Here is a 23,512-nt window from a genome sequence, read left to right as displayed (position 1 = left end):
GTGAGCGTCTCTTAAAACCTCCGTCCTCTCAACTGAACTTCCTGCCACCCCCTCGCCATTCTAGGTAAAACTGTCTAGAACCGCCAGTGGAGCATTTTGAACCTGCTTCCCTTCTCGATCTGCCAACCACCTGACGAGACAATATTCAAAATGTAAAAGGAGGCAGATGATGATGAGATTGACGTGGTGCAGTGCGTTCGAGTGAGCGGATCCTTCGAGAACACAGGTAATTAAAAAGTTGGTTCAACAATACGGCATACTTTAAGTCAAAAGGGTTCACGATGTCCTTTGCCCACAGATAAACATTTTTAATTTTGGAGAGTTGTTGACTTAAATGTCACGTTAATCAATTTGAGGGAAAAGCTTACGGAATTGAAAATGAGCAAGAGAAGCTCGATTATTTCTTCAAATGTTAGCACAATTCCTCAGTTGATTTAATGACGTGAGCCGACTGTTCATGACTAGACCTAGCATTCCTATCAGCTCTTTTGTAGATAAGCGCGGTGTTATATAAGGACAATAAGATGTTTGCTGCTAAAAGTGGTCTGGAATGACCATTTGGATGCAGTCAGGTATGAAATGAACACAGCAAGCTGCTGGCGTTATGTAGCACCTTTTGCTACAGTTACGGCATTCAGGAGGACAGCTCTGACAGAAAGAAGTCCTGGCGATTGACAGGCACAAACTTAACCTCACATCTTGTCCACATCCTGGTGAACAAGGCTGCCAAAGCTCAGGAGTCAAAGGTGTGTATGAGGATGTGAGTGATGGGTGATGCACTGCTTACTAAATAGTACTTACTATTTACACACATGATCCCTTCCGGCTTGAGGTTGTAGAGAACACTTTTGTTGACATTTCAAGGTCAGAAAGAGGCCCCGGTGAGCTGAATGTTGCTCTTTTGTATGAGTCGACCAAACAAAATAGAAGATCATGGACTCACTGAGTGTGCACAAATGGATTTTATTTTATATATGTGTTTAATCTCCTAACTGCCACCCCTGTATATTTTTTTTAAACGGTGATCCTTTTCAATTCTGAGCATCATTAATGTGAATTATCAAGGGGAATCTTCATGAGGAGCCCCTTCAACGTCAATTGTATTTTTTTTCCCAGCAAAAATCTTGGACAACTCTGGTTTCATTGTTTCGCTTTGAAATTTATCAAATTGATCAGTTTTGGATGAGAACATCGTATTTCATAACAATGTGTAAGCACCTAAGACAGGGCAGATCCTCGGAAATGTGACTGTTTGAAAGAACATGAATGATCTAAATGTTTGTCAAAGTCTACTACAAAGACAGAATAGATGACAGTGATTATTTAAATGAGGAAAACACACACACATATGCACGCACGCACACACATATGCACGCACACACACACACACACACACACACACACACACACACACACACACACACACACACACACACACACACACACACACACACACACACACACACATTGAGTAAAAAGTGTATGTATCCAAGTGAAATGAAAATACACACAAAAAATCATTTTGGGTGAATTTGTGAGGACCTCTCTGAAACTTTAACATATGCATATATAGACCCTTTAGAAGCCTTTAGAATGAAAAATTGTGCGGACCGGCCAAAAGGTCCTCACTTGCCAAAAATGTCCTCACTACGTATGGTATAAAATGTTAGTGGTCCTCACAAGATTAGTCATACAAACACACACACGTGCACACACACACATTGAAATGCATTGGACTCATGTGTGCACACTTTTAAATAACACAATTAACTAAATAGCACACAAATAGTTTGTAAAGTTTGTCAAATGTAGAAGTGTTATGCAGGAAAATCACTATAAATCATTTATTTACTCATCATAGACACATGTTCATTGTTTGCATTTTATAGGAGGGTAGGACTGTTCAAATGTTTGCGACATCATTCAAGCAAAAATTATAGCTTCAAAGTTACTGTTGTGTGTAAAAAAAGTATTTTTTCAAGAAAGATTTTCACCTTTTTTTTTCTTGCAGAATAGGCAATTTGGGTGAAACCAACCCATTCATGAAAGGAGAGAGTCTAATCTTTCATTTGGTATTTTTAGTGTTTAAATTGTCATATAACACATATGGCATCAAAAATGCCTAAATCAAACAGATGACTTGTACAGGTCGTGTTGCTGAATATAGAGGGAAAGGCGGGATGATGTAGCTAGCAGTGGAAGGTGTGCAAAGTTATGCAGATATCACTTTTTAGGCCCCCAAAAATGACTTCAGCAATTATGCTTTGTGGCCAACGATATGCAAAATATTCTACTAAGAGGAGACTCCCTACTTGGTATACATACAAACACCTACTGGATGATTCTGCCAGTCACATTGGAAGCGTCATTATAACATGTCCCAAGGATAATTGTGTGCCAGCTGCATTTATGAGTTTGCGGTGATTGACAGCGCCTATCTGCCACTCACCTCTCCTTTGACTTTTTGTTCGAATGAACTGTCAGAGTTTTTAACGGGTGTCACGCTAGCAAGGCATGCATTCACTTCATAGATCTTGGCAACAGTTTGACTTCAATAGAACCTTTTTTTCATGATGGTGTTTTATATATATATATATATATATATATATATATATATATATATATATATATATATATATATATATATATACACACACACACAATACAACTGTCAAGATCATGTTTTGTATCATCAATATTGAAGAAAAGGGTTTATTTTAGAAAGCCACAATACAAATTACAACATAGTCACTAGAAAGTAACACAAAAACAACAGAAAGTCCTTACAAAAAGCAAGGTGAATAAAGAACGCCAAATCGCTTGTCATAAAACGACAAGGTGATCCAATTATGACAAAGACAAATAAGGTGACAAAAATACGACTCAAAATGAAAATACAAAACGTGAACAAGAACACTGTGAAACAAGGTCATGAATGTTGGGATTATCTTGTCAAATTCAAGGCCAGGAGGCCAGATCTGGCCCGCCTTATCATTTTATGTGGACCGCGAAAGCAAACCAACTTCCATGATGGTTGGCTAAAATCTCGCTGAACATTAAAAAGTTCTCTGATGGAATAAATAAGAGAAAAACTGTAAGCATACTCTTGTAACCTCACCTCTAATTGCAGTAACTTAATAGTTGAATAAACTGTTATTATTGACTGTTAAAATGTATACAATTTACTGCAAATAAAATGAGACACACGACAAAAATGAATTTGACAGTCCAGGTCTAGATAATGAAGCACTTGGTAGAGGAGTCATGAGCAAGGCTGAATTATTCGACAGCAAATAAAGCTGTTTTTAATGCTTAATAGGTGCAGCTCTGGAAGGAACACCCACCAAACCCTTAGGAAACACACAACAAAACAGATCATAACATTTTGTTATGCCACGAAAAGTCCTGTTTGGGCTATATCACTTCAAGTACCGGTACATTTGTTTTGATGACCATTTTGGAGCGTTGCAGACATCTGAAGTAGACCAAATAAAATAATGGATAAATAGACACATCAAGGATTTAGTTCACAAGTCACATTACTATGATTGTGTGTCACATTGAAATAGTTAGTTTGTGACACAAATGCATCAGTCAAAAACTATTGTGCTAGTTCCTTAATTCATTTTATGCAGGTTCTATATTGATAGACCAACAAAGTGTTATAGACAAGTATCTTTCTTCTTCTTTCTCCGTTGTCTCTCCTGTTTTCAAAATGTTGCATCAATCTCCTTTCATACCATCAGAGCTCATTCATCCCGAGAGATGGGAATGGGAGGGGGAGTGATCTATTTATATTGCTGATGTGATTCTTTGATCTGCCATGTTGGAAACTTTGATCTGTCATTTCATTATGTCGACGAGAATCAACCCATGTATTTGGAGCACAGTCGTTCACTTCTGTCCCGAACTTGTCTCGAAAGCCTTGAGGCAGACTCTAACCTGGTTTCTGGTCAGGACTTTCATTGTCTGTACGAAAGCAAATGTTAGCATTCATTTTCGTTTTCAAATTCTTGTCAAACAAATCAAATCTCTCTCTCTCTCTCTCTCTCTCTCTCTCTCTCTCTCTCTCTCTCTCTCTCTCTCTCTCTCTCTCTCTCTCTCTCTCTCTCTCTCTCTCTCTCTCTCTCTCTCTCTCTCTCTCTCTCTCTCTCTCTCTCTCTCTCACACACTCAGGTATTTGTTCCCATTAGTTCAATCTTAATTAAAAATGCAACATTGCCTCACTTGGATGGACTACTCCAGCCATCAATCGGTTGCTTGACCCATCCATCCAGGCCATACTGCAATCTACACCATCGGACAGAGAAACATGTCATTTTTCTGATCACTGTAACCAAATCTATATTTTGAAGGTTCTACGGTTCTACCCGACACAAATTGTCATTGTGTATTCGCCAATACTCACTCACAAATTACTACTTTGTGAACGCTGCACAGTCATTATGAAACAAAAACATCTCCAAACGTAGAATTAACGTTTGACTAAACACGTTGTGAAGTAGACTATTGAGACTTCACAGGATAATTAGCCCCTTGTGGATGTGAACCCATGAGGTTTGTGTGCAATTTTGTTCAATCAGTTGTCTTCATAATTTTGTCTTTCATTTTTTGTTTTATAATCACATTTGTGTTTGTTTTATGTCTGTTTTTGTGACCAGCTTTGTTACAGCTACACCAGTTGCAAAGGCTCTCTCTGTATTGTATTGTATTGTATATTGTATCATTTAGTTGATGTACTCTGCAGCTCAACCACTGCCACTATTCTAGCTAGGATTGTATGCACCTTATAATAAATGTATAATGTGCCCTATATATGAATACCGTTTTAAAATAAGCCATTCCATGAAAATGCAGTAATTAGCCCAAAATGGGGAATATTGGAGAAATAATGATAAAATGTCTCCAATCGCACTCATTATGCTTTTCAATAAACAAATGGACTTCTCAGTCTCAAAATCAACACATTATGTCTGATTATTTCCCCCAAGAGCAGAACCCCCAAAATTCAACATAATCCTGACCACGTAGTTGGATGACTTCCGAGTTGTAGATTCATTTTGAAAACAAGACATAGGGCTTTTAGACGTTAGATCCCACCACCAGTGGGACAGCTCTTCGATACAGTGTTTACGTGTGATTATCCCGTTCTCCGTTCAGCGTTGGCCCAAGCTCAACACCGCACTGCACCCGTTTGATTTTTTTGTCGCATTTGTATGCGGCCTCACGCCTTTGTGGATTTATTCCAGTTTTCTGTATAACACTGCAGTCATATGCAACAACAGAAAGCACAATGGGATTGCAAATGAATTGTGATAATGAAGAGGCAGCATGCAAGCACAAGAGCCCCATCACAAAAAAAACCCAAAGAAACGTGTAGAATGTGCGGTAATGTCGAGGACTTTTTCCTTTTTGAAATTGTAAAGGAAAATTGTAGTGATATTTAAAGGTCAGCAGATAATGACCGCTAAGTCCTGCACCAAGTTGATTAGATAAGTATACATAATAGGAGTTAAAGGTCACAATGTGAAATGTGTCATTCAATGTAAAATAAGGCTATACATTTGAGTAGGAAAAAAGGTGATTTCACTCAGACTTTCTTCAGTGTCAGAAGTAGCTCCAGGAATTTAGACACAATTCGATAAACTACAGTACTTATTGCAGAATTAATCAATAAATCCTCCACCCAGCGACAAAGGACGATCCTGCACTCCATTGTTTGAGACCATATTAAACCTCATACATATTTACAATTATTCATCATTGACATTGCATGAGAATATTTCTTCAATGTTGGTCATCAAGCTGAAACCATGCATTCATATACATATGTATCATTTCATCCTCAGCACTTAATTTTCACTTGACATTTGGTGAGATTTAAAATAGTCATAACCATTCTCAAATACAACCTGCCAATTCTAAGAAAGTTATCGTGAGCGTGTTGCATTGTTGTAAATATTGGGAAACAATCAGGACCAACAGCACAAAGAGCTGAAGGATAAATGAGGAAGAAAGATGCAGCATTCTGATAGATTCTGTGCCGCATATCTGTAAATCCTTCCAAAACAAATCAATGAGGTACTGTACGGAAGTTCCAGCTGATTCATGGCTATATTTACAATGCACAAGTGAAAGATGGTTAATTACTGCCATCACAATCGCGAGTGAAGAATCTCGCAGTGTTTGGACAGTAATCAGGGGACTGAACCCGTAGTTAAAAAAATAATCCATGCTATCACTGTACAGTAAATAGTCAAATTGGTTATCGTTCCATACCAAGTGTGCAAGTTTACCGACTGACAAACTCCTTCACCCAGTTATTGATTAATTTATTGGACGGCTCACTCACTCATGGAGGTACTATATCTGCAAACCCCCCCCCCCACCACAAGACTAATTCATTATTGCTATCTTCTACCTTTTCTGTCACACGTTCCTCCCCTATTGGATTTGACCTTTGTTCCTGACAAGTATCTCTGCTGGATTGCTTTCCCTGCGGGATCACGGCTGTGTGCTACACTTGCACACCATCCTACTGTGTGCCAGTACTGTGCGTTGACAATAATTGCACCTGAATGGTAGCTTTACTACTGGCTGCAAAGTTTTTCACCGCTTGAGGTGAGGTTTATGGGTATCCACTTAATTGTGATGCCTCCCAAATAAAGACACATTGCATGTAATTTAAACACATTAAGCAACTAAAGTTATTTGGAACTATTAAGGTCAGATAAACTGTAACCATTTCAAAGATCAATCGACATTCAAATGACTTCAATGTACAGTATATCAAATCATTATTTCATCTCTGCGTCCATCCATTTTCTAATCTGTTTACAGCCATCCATTTTCAAATCGCTTTTATCCTTGCAAAGGTTGCAGGGCTGCTAGAGCTTCTCCCAGCCGTCTCAAGACAATAGACAGGGGACACCCTGAACCGGTTTCCAGTCAACCGCAGGGCACACAGAGGCGAGCAACCATACATGCTCATAGTCGCACCTGGGAACAATTTAGAGAGTTCAATCAGCCTGTCATGGGTATTTTTGGAATAGGCGAGGAAACCACAGTACACGGAGAACATGCAAACTTGACACAGGAACACCTCTGCACTGTGAGATTAAAACTCTGATCACTGTACCACCTATGAATTACTTCAAATGTTAAATAAAATATGGACCCCAGATGATTATACTTTGCTATCTATTTTGGCCATGGGGATGCATATAAAAAGCAGTATTGTGAGGAAGTTCCATAGGATTGTCCCAAGGGCTAACTGGTTAACATGTCTACCTGTACGTACCTGTGTATTTAGGATGAAATTACTGTGTAAATGTGCCTCACATTGAACTCCTGCACTTCTGAATGTTCATCATTCATTCAACAACACCAATAATGTGACTTAACCTGTGAGTCAAATGCTCTAAGACCTCTAAATCCTGCCAAGTCATTTTGATCTCTCAGCATATTGAACATTGCTTGACCTGCTGTTCTTCATCTACTTCTAATCTAAAGCAATAGTCTTGTTCAAAACTATGCCATGCCAATTGCTATTTATGGATGCGAGTGTAATCAGCAGCTGTGCCTTTATGTTTGCAACTTGTTTATTGCTTCTGGGATTATTCATAACGACCGTTTTGGTCACAAGCTGCCTGCAGATCTAAGAGCTTTCAGCCCCCCGGCCTCTTGTATTTGGATCTGCTTGTGTTATGAGTAAGAGAGTCACATACAGTTACAAGCTGAATAGACCCGGTGAGCCTGAAGTATTTCAGTGCATACCCAGCATCACGATATGGCTGGAACACACACGCTCACAGATACACACATATGCGTGCAGTCACGCACCCAAGCACAAAATATACCATTAAAAAACGGAATCAGATTTTATTGATAAACAGAACGGTCGCTCTTGCAGAACATGATCAACCAACAACATTAGTCCTCTTGGAAATGTAGAAAACAATGTCAAAAAGTCTTCATATCAGGACAAGGGGTCGATACAAGGAAACTTGTTTTTCTGACAGAGTATTTAATTAGCTACAACAGCAACAACAACAACAACAAACAAATCCACACAGTTATCATATGAAACGTGTAATAGTTGCATATCTGAGATTTTTAGTGCTGTCAAAAAGGATTGTCTTAAAGTGAAATGTATTCTTTGGTGTCTCGGCAGGTCTTTCAGTTTCAATAAAACCCGACGAAGGTAGAGCAGTTGAGGAAAAGAAAGATACCACAAAATGTTAGGGGTGATCCATTAAATCTATTGATTTTTTATAGACATATAGACCTTGGCAATCAGAATCAGAAAACCTTTATTCGTCCCACAATGGGGAAATTTGCAGTCCACAGCAGCAATTTGAAAGGGGATGGGGTAGGGGTGGGGGGGGGGGGTAAAAGGATAGAAACAATATTCTAAGCATAGGAACATAAATGATACATTGCCTTAAAAAAACTCCCATCTTTTTTTTCCCATGTGTATTTTTTTCATGGAGTGACTTGAAAATCCCACTCTAAAATTTATTATAGGGTAAATTAAAAGTAGTATATGCAATAAGCACTCAAATGTCAGTTGCAAATGTGGTCTTTCCCCTCACCCCCTTTCTTGTCTGGGACAGAACAGAACACATTCTGTCCCGAAAACATCGGGGAGATTTATGAAGCTTCAAAGGTTCTTCATGATTACCTGTAAGGCGTAGTCGTTTTTTATTCTCTTGTGTTCAAAACAAATGTTCGCTTTATTTAAACTATACGTACATATCCTGTAAATGTACAAACACAGGACAAATTTCGTGTAATAAATGTTAAATTTCAATGTACATGCTAATATATTTTTCTAGTATGTTGGAGTTTCAATTGTAGTTTAATATATTAACAGCCACGCGAGGGCAGTACCACATTAGACAAAAACCTTGTTTGTCGTGTCGAGTGTGCAAGTCGTGCTGGGGGAGGTGGGGTGGGTGACGGTTTATTCAACGCAGAAATTCCTGCAATGTTAGGAGGGATAATCATTACGGTATTTCACCTGTGCACACCTACTAAAGATACATTTAAATAAAACAAATGTGATCAAATCTACCCAACAGAGTCAGATATTTCAACACATTAACATAAACATTATTTGTTCAAATATTGGATTGGATTGGATTGGATTTGCCTTTATTAGTCTTGCAGTGGATAAATTTACATTTCACAGCAGCAAAGTTATGAAAGAAATGTAAGTAGAACAAGCAAAACACATGAGCTGCTGGAAAGGCTGCCAGTCTCGCGACGCCGTCTTGAAGTCAAAAGAACGAAAAAAAAAAATAATAATAACAATTAACATGACAACACAAAAACACAGAGAGTCATTCATTCGTAAGCACTTTCTGTACCCTCTTTGTAACATAAAACCTTCTTTGTTACATAAAGCAGTTCCAGATGAAAGAGGAGAGGATCAAAGCGTTTCTTCACCAGTGGATCAGGGACATCATGGTGGAATGTGCACGTCGACTACAAGCTAAATGTTGAAAGCAAACACGCAGCTGTAACATCCATTGACGAAAAAAGATTGTCTCACATCTCCTGTCCCCCATAAATCAGCTTCAATTCCATCCCGCGACAGTTCCATATACGCATCGGAGCTCTGCGCTGACGCTCCTTCCTTCTTATCGCGGGCTCCTCAAGCCATGTATCCATCCAGCCGCAGACTGTCCAACAGCACCGACCTTCCACTGAACAAAGCGGGGCTGTGAAGATACTGCCCATTACAGGCGCAAAAAAGCACAATGGCCCCTTTGGTGTCCAGCGATGGCAGTCGAATGGCACCGACATTCCTCCCATTCAAAAACAGTACTGGCATATCCATGCTGCCGAAAAGACGCAACCGCTCAGCACAGTCTCCTCATTGATGAATGTCGTGGTCAAAAATGCTGAAAAACAATCCGTATCCGTTCCACACGACACACAACAACACAAAGTGACAAAAGAAAACACATAAACTAGACAAAAACAACAAAAAAAAGCAAGGCTCATCGGAGCACTTGCTGACGGCTGCCTACTCGGGCGCCATCTTGGACTCCTTTACCCATATATCGAGAGCATTTTAAAATGTACATACATTCCATTATACTTGCACAGGAAGGAAAGGCAGGCCAGGACCTCAGCAGAGCAGGACAGGCAGGTGGACATATAGAAAAGTCCCTAACAGGGTCGTGGTACATCTTGTGTGCGGGGAATGTGGAATTGGTTGCCACTCTCTGACGGTGTGGATATGAGTGTAGATGTGTGTCTACCTCTCTTTGTGTCCAAGGTCTAGTCCGCCTATTGCCCTAAGACATCAGTAATAGGCTCCAGCATGCCCGCAACCCTCGTGAGCATAACCAGATTAGAAAATGGATGGAAGTCCACATTTGCCCATCCCTCTGTATAATTAACATATTTTGAATCGGATTTCATCATTTACATTCTGTGAGAGTCTTATTTGACGGTCCTTTAGAAATACGGCTGCGTGTGAAGGTTGTTAATGCTCTGACTGTGCATTGATGATTTCTGAGGTCATTTTATATCTTTATATTTCATTGTTAATTCCAATTTAGCTTTCCCTTGCGAGGTAAACGCAGCCCCCATGCAGTGTTGGATATCAGTGACGTGCGGTGAGGTTAATGGTTGGTGAGGCACTGATGTCATCACAGTCAGATTTCCAAACATATGAACTTAACAGAGTAGCTTATTCGCCATTTGATTGGCAACCGTTAACGTGTTTTGTTTAAAATGCAATGTCAGCATTCTTTATATATACAAACTGTAGCATAGAAAAAAAGAATTAAAAAAATGTTATTATCATGTTACATTTACTTATAAATGAAGTTCATGTGCCGCTCCTTCTGAAGAAAGGCATCGATAACTTCTTTGTAGAAGCCTTCCTTATCTTTCTTCAGTTTTAAAAGTCTCTCTGTCTCAATGGAGATCCCTGCCAGTTAAGAAAGTCGTCCTTTATCAGTCCTGTTCCGACTGTATGTTTTCAGTCTTTTCAGTGCTGAGAATGGCCGCTCCACTGATGCTGTAGTAGCTGGAACAGTGAGGACGAGCTGGAGCAACTTTGTCACCTCAGGAATAGTTTCAATGAGATCCTTCTGGGCCAAAAAGCTGAGAAGCTGTCCAGGAGATTTAAATCCATCCCTCACCGTGTTGGTCTTATTTCAATTATCTCCTGCTTCGATTCAAAGTTGAGTTTAGAAAATTCTTTCAATCTAGATATGTAATCCTCCATTCTGAAAATAAGGCCAAGCAACACGAAAAAATGACTGGATGGTTGCACTTAACTTGCTAACTGTTTACTGTAGCTTGCTCTCACTAATTCTATTATACTGCAGCCGAGGAGGCGCAAGAAGAATCTGTAATCACCAGCGCCCCCTGTCATGCGGCAGGAGAACCGTTGCCTCACCTATGCACACAGTTTTGATAAAAATAAAATCAAATAAAATAAACACTGTTGTACAGTCACTGTACATTATATACACCAGCTAAAGTGTAGAAATTTAGTTCATATACTAAAAGTGTTTGAACACTTTAATCGCGATATGCAGAGGGACAGCAATGCGGTCTCACTGCACAGCAAGCCAGCACAGTTAGCATAGGGATTGCGCAATCCATGGTGAGGCTTGCCTCACCACTTGTCTCAACGGTAAATGTGAAAATTCAGCGATTTTGAAAAAAATTCCAAAAATGGTGAAGTTAAATGGAAAAGAACGTTAAAGTACAAATCACTACATAAATATAACTGTTTAGTTTATTTTGTTATTTGATATTTCCATGATGAGAGGTGAGGCTGTGCCTCACCTGCCTCCCCTGACTGCACGTCACTGGTCCTTATGAAATGTGACAGCAATTCCCTCTGACCTCCGACCTCCAACGCCATTCCATCAAGCCATCAACTACCATCACAAAGGTAAATAAAACGACTGGAATTTAAAGTACGGTTTATTTCTTTAATTACAGTCCTTATGGAATGTGACTCTCTTTCCAAACAGCAATTCCCTCCGACCTCCGACCTCCAACGCCATTCCATCAAGCCATCAATGGCCATCACAAATGTAAATAAAGTGACTTTCTTTATGATCCAGTGCAGTGTATTTCTTTCATTACAATACAATAGCACATTTTTTATACATAGGATAAGGTATGTTGTGGGTAGTTTTAAGGCTTATTTAGTTGAAAATTATATTTTATGGAGACCTGGGAACAGATTCTTCTCATTTTAATGGATTCCTATGGAAAATTAATTTTCGGGATACTCACTTTTCGCCTTACACACCCTGTGTGGGAACCAATTAAGTTCGTAAGCCAAGGTCTCACTGTATATGACTCGAGAAAAGCCGTGGCAAATGGAACGAGAAAAAAAGGTGAAAATGTGACCTGGGCGGGGCCCGAAGATTGCGCAGGAATCTCTTCAGTCATGGTGAAGACATTTGCTCTGGAATCCTGGGTGGGCAAAAGGCTCATCTCAGAAATGAGACTCCAGACAAATCACAGAAATGAGAATTCTGGGCCCCAGTCTCATGTGAAGCGGGGGTTGGAATTCCACCACTACCATTTTAATGTTACCCCAGGATTCTTCAGAGGAGACACAGATAAAATACACATTTTTTTTCTCGATAGCTATTGTCTCCATATTCAACACAGACCGCCAATGTCAAAAACCATCGGCGCTGTCCATCATGAGTCAGATTCATAGTGACACCTTGACTGTCATTTGTGTCAGTGAAAGGCTAATCTTCACCAGCCCAACAATTGTCATGACTCATATTGCTCTTCGGTTTGCACAAATCTTTTACTTTTGATGAAAATTTTTCCTGGTGAGTCAAGTAGGCAGTTGGCCCAATTGTTGTCCTATCCTGCTCAGTCAGGCTATTTGTATGTGTTGATAATACCAACCCCATTTCAGCTTTATTTACAGATATACTGTGCATCTTTTCTCTGCGTTAAAGTAACAATGCACTGTTCTTCCCCGGCAAGTTTTTATCTAACCAAAAATTTCGGTGAAAAGTCGCTGATTAAATTGGAGAACAACTGCAGACATGATGGATTGGAGTGGATTGGATTTGCCTTTATTCATCTCGCAGTGGAGAAATGTACATTTCACAGCAGCAAAGTTATGAAAGGAATAAAAGTAGAAAAACAAAATACAGGAGCTGCTGGAAAGGCAGCCACTCTCGCGGCGCCGTCTTGAAGTCAAAAGAACAAAAAAAAAAAACCACGAAATAACAAATGGGAATAATATGATGGGAGAAAAACAAAACATCAGCATGGGCAATGACTGACTTGCAATGGATTTAAAAATTGTAGCCATTTCTGTGACATGTCGACAACAGAAACCTCCAACTGGGTGTAATTTTGTGTTGATGTGAGAGCAAGTCAGAGAACACATTTGATTGTATCTCTACAAAGAGAGCAAGTGACATTTGTTAGACCTTACAATGTCACCTGAAAGATTAATATCTGGGATTTGTGCGGAATCCAGCTGCTGCCGACCCAGGATTCCATGGCAAAGGTCTCCATGCCACGAAGGGATCTTTCTTCCCACCACTGGCAGCACATATGAAAAGGTTGTCAGATTTTTTGTTTGTGGAGTAGCATATCAAATCAGCCTTTATCATTATACTCGCAACTCGGTCTTAAATACTGTTGACACTCATTTTCCAGAAATCGTCATACATACATACAGTATTCGGAACCTCTCAATGATCATAAGTCTGGTATCTTCAATAACCACAGTAGCTCTCAGAAATTAACGTCACCTCATTCTGTCACTCTTTATGGAAATCTTCAGTCAAAGACAAAAGATTGTACAAGCTGGAGAGAAACGTGAGCTATGGCAAGTGTCAGCTGCAAGAAAGATTAGTCTTTTGCTGATACACTTGAAGGTGTCTGTCGTGCGGCGATACAGCAAGCAGGTGGAAAGTTGATAAAAGTTCACTCAGCCAGATGCAGGAAGGGTATTGTGAGTTTTCTTTATTTGAAGTTGATATCAGTTTTCGGCAGACCCCAGGTAACACTGCTCTCCAGGTTGTCCTTTGTCCCTCTTCTTCCTCCTCGAAGTGACTGGCTCAGGCTGGCTTTAAAGGTGCTTCACCTGAGCTTCTGGCCAATCAGGTCCCAGAGGCAATTGGCCATTCCCAGGTGGTTGCAATCACCTTCTCAGAGTCAATTAGTGGTCGCCCAACTCAACTGTTTTGGATGGGGAGAAATGCGCACCTTTCTCCCATCCAAAATCCATGAAACACAAAATTATTTCACATTTCTTTTAGCATTATAACAGTGTCACTAAGGGTCTGATGCACTATGGTCGGCACTGACAGTATTTGACAACTACACTCCATGCCGAGTTGACAATCGCTCTCTCTGAATAGACCACCAGGACAAAGGGGTCTGTCTTCTTTCCTTGTCTCCTCAGCAGAATCCAGAGGTAAGATTGAAATACTAGCTCTGGAATTTGAAACCTTGATTCACACAAGACTGGAGCTGAAATCCAGCAACTTCTCATCTTCAATTTCTCTCTCCCAAGTATGGTACAGTTGGGTTATTGAATCATTGAATTGTTATTCTTCACCAAAATCTTGGTTAAACACAATATTCAAAGGGATTGACATGTACAGGAATCTAGCCCCTGTAAGAATTGGTCTGGCTTATTAAAAAACATATAAAACAAGCCGAGAAACAATGGCAAAATCAAGTTTCTGTTTAAAAATCTTGCTCTGTAAATCATGTCACACTAAAACAACATTTTAGCCATTTTCTACTTGCATATCAGAAGGACATTGCCTATTTTGTTGTCTTAAACATTAAACGTTTGCATGTTCTCCCTGGGCTCGCGTGGATTTTCTCCGGGTCCTCCGGTTTCCTCCCACACTCCAAAAACATGCATGGCAGGCAGATTGACCACTCCAAATTGTCCCTAGGTGTGAGTGCGAGAGTGACTGTTGTACGTCTTTGTGTGACCTGCGATTCGCTGGCAACCAATTCAGTGTGTCCCCTGCCTCGTGCCCGAAGACAGCTGAGATAGGCTCCAGCACACCCCACGACCCTAATGAGGAATAAGCGGTACGGAAAATGGATGGAAGGATGATACACCTGACGGTCACGGTGTCACTATGAGTCTGACGCACAATAAACAGCACCATTGATAGTTGACATCAGCACTCCATTCAGTTGGCCATCGCTCACTCAGCACACTCAGTCCACCAAGACAAAAGGGGCTGCTCTCTGAGTCTCAGCAGATTCCTGAAGTGAGATTGACAAGTATTTAAGGCCTTCCATCCCGACTTCCTGCTGTCCTATTAGTCGCATCGCCCACGACTCACTAAGTGCTAATTCTTTAGATGCTCGTCTGTGTAAGCGCTCAGTCGTACGGAGTGGTCGATCCATGAGAAGGATTCTTCAGCCGTCATCTGTACTTCTTTAGATGTGTCACGGTTTGCGAGGTGGTGATGGCGGGTTCGGATCCCAAAAAGCAGGCAGGAGGGAGCAGGAGGTTGTTTGACAAATTGTATTAAAATAAAGTCAGCAGGAACAAAATGTAAAACATCAAAATGATCTGAATGGAAAAAATACAAAGTAGCAAAAGAAAACCAAGTGTAAAAGTCCGCCAAGGTTAAACAAACACGTACACAATGCATGCTGCAACCAAGCAGCAAACAAACAATGAATCGGCACCGGATGATCGTGCCAGGTGTCTTTTTAAGTGTCATTGATTATAACGACCAGCACCTGCGAGGCTGCCGGCAGGGCTGACGTCGCTACCCGCTGGTCGCCAATTTGATCGGGACGACCAGCACCTGTGCAGGTGCAGGCGGGGCCGACAGTGCCCCCCGTTGGTCGCCAACCAGATCATGACAGTACCCCCCCTTCAAGGGGCTGCTTCCAGAAGTCCCAACAGTCTCCCAAAAGGTCCACTCGCCAGGGAACGGTCGGTGGAGAGGGCAACCGCTGCCTCTCCAGCATACGACGGGCGGCAGCCTGATGGGAACGGGACTCGGCCTGGGGTGGACGAAGACGCGGCACGGATCGTCGTGGGCGTGAGTGCGATCCCTCTCGCACGTTCACGCGACGGCGCATGGCTCTGCGTGGACGTCGAACTGCCAGGCGCAGAATGGCACCCCGTACGGCCGTATGGGACCAGGTCTCGGCCGGACGCCGACGTGGGCGTGAACTGCCCGGCTCCGGGGGAACGAGACGGGTCCAGAGCCGCTCCGGGATCCAGCGGTGAGTGGGGTCTCGGACTGACATTGACGCGGACGTTGCACGGCTCGTCGTGGATGAGACTCAATCCGTCATGCACGACGACAGCGTGGCTGGACGTGGGCGTGCAATGCCAGTCACCCAGGGTCACCCTGGACGGCCACCTGGAAGGAGGTCTCGGCCGGACGTTTACGTGGACGTTGCGGCTCGTCGAGTGACGCAATTCAAACTCGACGAGGCTTGCGCTAACGTGGACGTAGCATTGCCAGGCACAGGGTGGAAATGAGACGGGTCCGATGTACCTGCGGGATCCGATGGTTGGCCGATTCATTCTGTCACGGTTTGCGAGGTGGTGATGGCGGGTTCGGATCCCAAAAAGCAGGCAGGAGGGAGCAGGAGGTTGTTTGACAAATTGTATTAAAATAAAGTCAGCAGGAACAAAATGTAAAACATCAAAATGATCTGAATGGAAAAAATACAAAGTAGCAAAAGAAAACCAAGTGTAAAAGTCCGCCAAGGTTAAACAAACACGTACACAATGCATGCTGCAACCAAGCAGCAAACAAACAATGAATCGGCACCGGATGATCGTGCCAGGTGTCTTTTTAAGTGTCATTGATTATAACGACCAGCACCTGCGAGGCTGCCGGCAGGGCTGACGTCGCTACCCGCTGGTCGCCAATTTGATCGGGACGACCAGCACCTGTGCAGGTGCAGGCGGGGCCGACAGTGCCCCCCGTTGGTCGCCAACCAGATCATGACAAGATGCTCATAAACTCTTATTCATGCCATAGTTTGTTCCTTCGATAAGTTGTGTTTAAGTTACGTTATTCATTGTGTTCATTTTTATTTTTCTCATTATTGGATTTACTTTTGTTTTTTTCTGATAAGCGATTCGTGTTATTTGTTTCTCCTTGTCAACATCTGCAAACACTTTTTGTTCTTTATGGTTTAATCCTGGCTCTGAGTGCTGACGACCTAAATTTTACATTGTCTGTCTTGCACTTTTTGGAAATGAACCTTTTTTTTGAAAAGATTGTTAGCTTATTTTTTATGTATGTGAGATCCACTCCAATCTGAATTATTTCAGATCAACAGTGACATTTCTGTTTTATATTTGTACAGAGTATACAAACATTAAATGTTCTTTTTATTACCTAATGTAGCTGCTGTGGCTTTTAATCTTAGTGTATATATATTTTTGCTCTGACAAAAAAATCATTCATTGAATTAAAGATATGTACATACCTTTAATGTGAAATTATTTCGCTGTAAATTGAAGGAATTGATGGGCTTCTTGTGCCCCAAAACTCCTGCAACATACAAAGTCAGTTTGGCTAGAACAACTTATGTGTGAGAAATATGTCCTAACGTCCCCCTATGACCTATTTTCGTCGCTGTCAAGCCCAGTTAAAGCCGCAATGTGTGTCAGAGTGTGTGCATCTCCACCTTCACACAAAAATCCCCGTAACATAAATCAAAGAACAAAATTCCGAGCAACTTGTGCTTGAAACTGATGGACACACGCACGCACGCAAAAATGAATTGGAGCTGCAAATTCAGCTCCAGGTTTGTCCAAGAGAGAGCATATCAAATGACCATCCTAAAGTCAAGGTAAAACACCGACTGAAATCTGAAATATTAAGCAGACTCTTTACTTACAGACAGTGTAGGTGTTCAATTAGCTGACATGTTTCAGCGACTACTTCCGCCTTCGTCAGAGTGTCACGGATGTTTTTGTGACGCGCCATTTTCAGCTGGTGTTGCTATGAGGGCGTGACCTACCTGTCAGATCTGACAGGCAAGTCACACCCCCCGCTGTCCGCTCGTCCCTCCAGGATGCTGTTCCAGGTTGTAGAAAGCATATAAACTCCCTCATCCCTGTTGATGGTCCTTGACTTGCCTGTCAGATCTGACAGGTAGGTCACGCCCTCATAGCAACACCAACTGAAAATGGCGCGTCACAACAACATCCGTGACACTCTGACGAAGGCGGAAGTAGTCGCCGAAACATGTCAGCTAATTGAACACCGACACTGTCTGTAAGTAAAGAATCTGCTCAATATTAGATATATCAAGTAGACAGGATGAACTTAGTACAATGAAATCTGAAATGTCTTTCATCAGTCAGAATATTAGCCGTCAAAGTAATTCTCACATAAGGTCCTTTTTGAACATTTTTAAAACTACCATCACTGCATTATTACATCTGCTTTATTCTGACAAGGGTCGTCGGGGCATGTTGGAGCCCATCCCAGCTCTCTTCAGGCAGTAGTAGTACACCTTGAGCCGGTTGCCAGCCAACCAAAGGGTACACATGGACGAACAACCATTCGCATGACAATTTAGAGTGTTCCATTAATCACCTATGCATGTTTTTAGAATGTGAGAAGAAACCGGAATACCCGGAGAAAAGTCGCGCAAGTACAAGGAGAACATCCACTGTGAGGCTGTTGCGATAACCAGTCGCCCATTGGGCGAAAACAAGAAAGTAAAAACAGTAAATGGCCAATTAACAGCCATTTTAAGAATGCAGCGTAATCCTACACAAATTATACAGCGTAGCAATGTATTAAAATACTGAAACTTGATAAATGAAAATAAAATTTCTTCTGCTCAAAAAGCCGTCTACCTCTTTATGGACATCAATAGAAAAATAGAAGCGTAAAAGGCAGGATTACAATACAAAAGATGCAGTGCCACATTTATTATTGATTGAGTGGAACACAGACATATTTTTGTTTCATCTTTTGATAATGGAGGACCGAGTAAAAGAACATAGTTTGAAATTTCCTTTATGTTTAAATGAACTGAATGTAGGTTCCAGTTTACAGCAATGTGGGGTAAATAGAGAAAAGTGTATTGGTCTCCCAGCACAATGAGTTAATGACCTTACTACTTTGTTCATGCAATAGCTTGAAATAACAAGATCCAAAACGTGGCTGCATCAGGACAGATGGAGACAGTGACTTTTTGGGCAAAACATAAATAAAGGGGACAGTGTTCACATGAAGCATGGAATAAAACTGATAAATGTTTAAAATGTTGCGACTGGGAATAACAGTTTTTACAATTTGATACTAATTCATCAGAGAACTGTCTTGTTTAATGGAGAAGCCAGTGTCAACGCGATTTATATGCAGATGCTGAGAAGATATAATTTTCCTAAAAATAGGCCCATCTTGCATATTACATACATTATAATGTCACTCACGCACAAATATCAAAACTCCACTTGGTATTCATGAGACTCAACTTGAACTGCATTCTTTGAACAAATTGCGCACACACACGTACACACACGCACACACACACACACACACACACACACACACACACACACACACACACACACACACACACACACACGCTAACATAGATAGACCTATATGCATGTAGAGGATTAGAAAATGATGAATTGTTGACTATCTAACCAACCGATGCTTGTTGAGAAGTAGGGTGAGTTTGGTAGCGCTCAAATTTTTACAGTCAAACCCCAAAATCGTGGAACATGACTCATTATGCAAATTGTCACATTGTGGGACTATTAAAGGCTTTCTGATTCTTATTCTGATTCATTACGTTCTTAAACTGGGTCTCTCTAATCTCATCTCTCTACTGTATTATGATCAATACAGATCATAGCTTTGGTCATGAAAACCGTGATATGAAGTGTTCATCCAATTTCTCTTCTACCCGTGAGTAATGTTATTCTCTTATGCTCAGGTAATGAATCCTACTTGGGTTAAAAGTCCAAAACTGAAGCTGACAGGGATTTAATGGTAATATGGGAGCTAGTCATCTCCTGCGGGCATTGTTAAAATCCTGGCAGCTTTCATACTGCACGGCAGTCGGTAAGGGTTTCGATGGATGACCTTTGAATGATGAATTCAAGGAGAAAGGAAGAAATGTGGCAGGATGAATGCAAAGATTTGCCACTTTTTTCCAGTCGCAAAAGATGGACATTTCTTGCATTGATGGCAGACCCATCGTGCCACAGAGGTTATATTGACACAGCTGCATATAACTGCTGCACATGCACAGTCAATGCAAGAGTGACACGTTGTATATCTAAATTTGGTCAACAGCTAATTCATTGAGGTCCAGTGGTATCTCATATTCTGCAATGATTGGAAGACAAGCTTCATCTGAGAGGGTATTGCACACAGGTTGCTAAAATACAGTGAACATGTAACACGGTCCATTGTAGTGTGATGCTTCCTGTTGTAAAAAAAAAACCCTACGTGTGCAGTGTGCTATTAATGATGTCACCCCTTTGTTTTTTCCCTGTGGATCTGATAACAGCTACTTGTTTAAACATTGACCTATTCTCAGAATACTTGCATATTTGGGAGATATTTCTGGAATGTTCCAAGATGCTACACGGTGGTTCCATTGGTGAATAGCATGGAAATAATCAGAGTCGAAGAAGTATGCCTAAGTGATAAACATCGACTGTGGAGAGCAGTACAATTTAGATTAGTTTGTTAGCAAAAAAAAAACCTTTAGCGCATACGAGTGGCTTTCTTCAGAGTGGCTTTTAAAATGCTCAAGATCACGACAGATCTTGTCATTACCATCAAGCACCGATAGCTCTCTCGTTCACACGGGATCCACACCAAAAACCAAAAACACCATACGACAAAACCAAAGACAAAAAAAGCAAAGGTCTTGAAGAGTAACAAAATGTCGCTCAACATACAGCAAAAACCAACAAGATGATGATAACTGGTGCTCACAGATCACACCACAAGCTCCCGATGGTTGTATGTTGCAATAACCGTAAAATGATCAATTATACTGTACACAGTGAATGCTTTAATATGCTGCCGGGTTATCCTATCTAGGGTTGTGAAATAGTTATACTGGTTTGTTGTCAATAATTGTTTGGATGTCTTGTTTTGTTGTATTTGTTCTATGACTCCACTAAAAGTGTGAAAATAGGGTTTTGGAAACATCCCCACTAGAAATATTACGACATCACTTAAATGACATCACTACTGAATCACATTCACATGAATTTCATTTTTTAAAGTATGACCTGAAGTTTTATGTAGCACATCTTCTAGTTTTGGTGTATATGTGCCACCATCAAACAAAAGCAAGTCAAACAACGACAGAACTTCTTGAAGTAGGAAGCTGCGATTTCAGATCCTGAGGCAGCAGAATTATGGCAGCTCAAAATCGGTAAATGGCTTCCAATTTGTGACTCCTATCACAACACAGCTCTCAAGGATCCATGGAGAAAAGCCGTCAGAAATGCTCTTTTGTCCCGGTGGATTTCTCTCAATGCTGTCTTGTTTGAAGTGGGTACAAACAAAATCAAAGCGAAGCTCCTGGCTGACAATGTGTTTATTTTTTCAGCCCCTCCTCGGGACATTTTAACCGGTACACATTTCGTTTCTCTGCTTGTGATGGAATCCTTTTTCGCGACAATTTGTAAGGCTTCACGGCCTAAGTCTTTCACAGGGTGAAAAACTTTTGCTCGTTTTCGAAGTCTCGAGTGGGTACAGCGCATACGTCAAGTGTAATGACACAAAATTGTTCTTCTAGCAGCAAGTATGCCAAGACAAGTGGAATCCATTCTCCAGTGGCTCGTGTAGTTTGGCAATCTGATGAATGGAAAACATGAACATTTCTTTACATTGCGTAAAATGTGCAAAAATACAGCAAGAGTCGCCACAAAGAGAATTGGTAAAAATGAAATACATGCACGTAATATGGAAATAATTTCACCTGGTTTGATATAAAGACCTGACTTGAATCACAACAAAGGAATCTTACCGTGTCGTCTATGACAAAATGCCTTTCAATTTTGCAAGCGTTGATGTGCTCTCTGAAAACATTTTGCAGGGGTGTCAAAGTTGTTTATGTCGTGGGCCACATTTTAGGTTCCATTTTCCCTTGCAAATATAAAAGAAAAATCAATAACAAAGTTTTATTCAACGATTGTTTAAGTTACTGGAATGAGGGGTTTCGTTACCCTAAAAAAATCTTACAATAAGTCTCTTATTTATTTAACATGAACATTTAACATATTGGTAGAGATTTTTTTTCATTTTTCAACCCCCCTACCTATCAATTTTGCTCCTGTCAATTGAAAATGTCCCCATTGTAGGACTCTTAACTCATTCACTGCCAAACGTGCAAAAATGTGTCCAGCCCAGTGTCAGGGTTTTTGTCATGGACGTAATACGACCTGGGTCGTAACACACTTGGTAATATACAGGAAATTTTTGTCTTCCCATACTGTATATTCCTTGGTGAAAAGTGTCATGGCCACGCAATGGGTAATTAAAATGAATACATAAATAAATAAATACATATAGTTGTCACAACTACGTGTACAACCTATTCCCAACAGAATCAGAAAACCTTGATTCGTCCCATAATGGGGAAATTTGCAGTCTACAGCAGCAATTTGAAAGGGGATGGGGGTGAAAGGATAGCAAACAAGATATTCTAAGCATAGTAAAATAAAAATGTCAACTGTATACTGTAAATGTGCAAAACCGTTTCATAAAAAAACTGTACATAGTGCAAGTATCAAGAAAGCCTGGGCAACCTGTTCCAATGAACGCCAAATCGCCATCTGTTTGGAATTGTCGTAAATCAGGTCCTGTGTTACCATGTTTTCCAATATAATCTGCCTGGGGCCCACAGAAGTGCTGGCCCATTTCCAGTAATTTGTAACAGGGCTGTTAGCAACCAGTTCAGGGTGTCCCCCACCTAGACAGCTGCGATATGCTCCAAGCAGTCCGCGACCCTCGTATGGATAAGCGGATTAGAAAATGGATGGATGCATTAGAATAATGATGACAAAGAGTGTAACAATACCTTCATTTTCTGATTCTAGAAGGATCAACTTCCCACTCAGAAAGGAAGGGGGATCGAGCGACATGTCGACTCTAAACAACCGCAGTGCTGCTTTGCCTCTGGCTAGTGGATGTTCATAGCGAGCTACTTTTCGCTTTCAGTAGTGCATCAAACTCAGACAAATGTGCAAATTAGTGCAGCATGAAAAAAGTAGCATGGTGCACCTTCCAGATCTATTCAACAACCTCTCTGACCAAGGACTCATTTGATGCAGCTGCATGGTATTTGAAAGGGAAGTCAAGTAAAAAGATGCCTTCACCATCATATGTTCCATGTGCTCTCACAAGTGTGAACACGGTTCAACTCGGTGAGTTGTGTTTAGACGTCACCTGACTCTTAGTCCTTGTCAAGTCAGACAGTAAGTAGAAAAACAGCCACCCCATGAGATGGATAAAAACTGGTGGATTTAGGTCAAATTTCA

At 41.0% G+C, this 23,512-nt stretch overlaps 1 protein-coding gene and 1 long non-coding RNA gene across 4 annotated transcripts in view; one reads left to right on the top strand and one right to left on the bottom strand.

Moving 5' to 3' along the window:
• hspa9 (heat shock protein family A (Hsp70) member 9) overlaps positions 1–23,512 on the top strand; it is a 79,154-nt gene that overhangs the window by 10,008 nt on the left and 45,634 nt on the right. For both annotated transcript variants that reach the window (XM_088989685.1, XM_088989684.1), the window contains exon 17: positions 65–226. The gene's annotated coding sequence lies outside the window, so the exon portion shown is untranslated. The remainder of the gene's footprint in view (positions 1–64; positions 227–23,512) is intronic.
• LOC148901729 (uncharacterized) lies at positions 13,070–18,238 on the bottom strand. Of its 2 annotated transcripts, none has more exons than XR_016114165.1 (2): positions 17,878–18,238; positions 13,070–15,258 (listed from the first exon to the last, which is right to left on the bottom strand). It is a non-coding gene; the product is annotated as an uncharacterized LOC148901729 (long non-coding RNA). The 2 variants fall into 2 exon arrangements; XR_016114166.1 differs by lacking the exon at positions 17,878–18,238 and adding an exon at positions 17,464–17,830.

Source organism: Hippocampus bargibanti, linkage group LG02, assembly GCF_051943395.1.
Source record: "Hippocampus bargibanti isolate YZ-2025 linkage group LG02, ASM5194339v1, whole genome shotgun sequence".
Classification (NCBI taxonomy): Eukaryota; Metazoa; Chordata; class Actinopteri; order Syngnathiformes; family Syngnathidae; genus Hippocampus; species Hippocampus bargibanti.
Note: the sequence above shows the minus strand (reverse complement) of the source record. Positions and strands in the feature narration are given on the sequence as shown.